Source organism: Loa loa, assembly GCF_000183805.2.
Source record: "Loa loa unplaced genomic scaffold supercont3.761, whole genome shotgun sequence".
In the NCBI taxonomy this organism is placed as follows: Eukaryota; Metazoa; Nematoda; class Chromadorea; order Rhabditida; family Onchocercidae; genus Loa; species Loa loa.
The window spans coordinates 2,348-4,241 of NW_018108941.1; positions in this window are offsets into that span (position 1 = coordinate 2,348).

Here is a 1,894-nt window from a genome sequence, read left to right on the forward strand (position 1 = left end):
GAAATACCCAAATAAAATTGCTGGAATGAAGCAGAATGCAATATATACATAGCAGATTTGTATTTTATTTGTGGTAAATCAGAATGTGGAATGCATACTTAATGCTTGATTTGACGCTTGTTCTCCTCCTCCAGGTGCCGTTGGGGCGGCAGCCTGGCAATAGATGAAAAAAGCAATATGTACTATTAACCTTGCCATATTTAAAATCGTTTGTATAATAATTTCGATGTTCTCTAAAGACAAATTTTACTTTGTTGAAAAATAGCAGCCATTTTAAAAAGAATCTTAATTAAACGCTTAATGACATTTTCTAAAGGATTGGAAATGAAAAATGTGCAGGAAGTGGAAATTTAGAAAATTCCGCATTTTATTAACAGACCCTTATTTCTTTTTACGGTTAATAAATTTTCAAGCTCTAATCAATTTTCAGAAATCGTTTCAATCAAAACCTGCCACACTTATCTTCTGGAAATACCGCAGATCTATTTTATGACATTCAGAAAAATAACAACTGCAAAAGACTTCGAAAAATTAACATTTAAATCATCTTTTATTATTGAATTCGACCTCTCACTTCACATGACACAATAATGATCAGGTAAATGTCGTCTGGCAAGTTACCAGAACAAGTACTCGGCATGTTAATCTTGCAATTCATTGTAAAACAGTAAATTTATTCTTGAACAGTATATCATTTAGATGAACATGTTCTGAAGCAATGTCGAGAATGATCGACATTAGCGCACAAAATCTTCACTGGTAAACACAATATCTAAGAACATTTTTTAAACACTGAAAGAGCAATGCGGAATCATTAATGGCTGAAAATCTAATAGCAGCGCTTTTTATACTTCCGCAGCGGAATATTGGACTATATCTTGCCCGATATTAGCGGATCAATGCTCTATTTTTCGCATTTTTCGAGTGCAACGGAAGAACTGATTGGGGCAGTAGACAGTGATAACGGGGATTTGAATATCCAGTTTTACTTTCAAACGATAACAATGTATTGTCAATCTATTGTATAGTTTAACTGCGGTCACTACATCTGTTATTTTTAAATGTTCGAAACCAAATTTTGTTTTTCTCTGAAATTTTTGTGTTTCAAAATTTGAATATCATAAAAGTTTCTATAATAATATTGATAAATGTATCTTTTGAATTTCTAGATGGCGCAAATGTCCGTCTTCATTAGTTAATAGTACGCAAACGTGCATTTGTTGATTTAATAGAAGTTACAATTTGCGAATGTATATTTCCTTCAAACAGCGCATGTATATTTGCGGTTGTTTATTGATGCGCAGATGGGCGTTTATTGCTTTCGAACCTATGCTAATGTGTGTTAGTGACAGGCTGGAAATGTTTAAATGCTGCAAACAACTATTGTGCACCAAAGGTTATTGCGCACCCGTTTAGTTCTAATTGTTGCATGACGAGCTTTATTGCTTGTACTCCAATAGGTATCGCAAGCATTTCCAACCAAGGTATGCTCATTCCTTTAATTGGATCAGTCTAGGTTTCGCGAAAAGCACTGCTGCTTAGAACATACATCGCTGTTGCATATGCCACTTTTGAAGCGTCCGTGAAGACATGAATTTGTATTCGTTCCGTAGAGTTATTGCCACCCTCGGTATTTCGATTTCATGAATTGCGCAATTTGTTTCCCTGTTAATGGAACCAGATGATCAAGTATATTCATTTACACATCTAATTTGCATAAATCGATTGATCATGTCAATCTAAATTACTTGCATCAATTAGCCGACCATTTCAAGAAAAAAAAAGAAAAGCATGAAATAAATGTAGTTTAATTGAAAATATCATTCATTAAGAAGTACAGGTGCATATACATATACCTGTACATGTACAGGTACAAGTAACAATAATCAGTTGC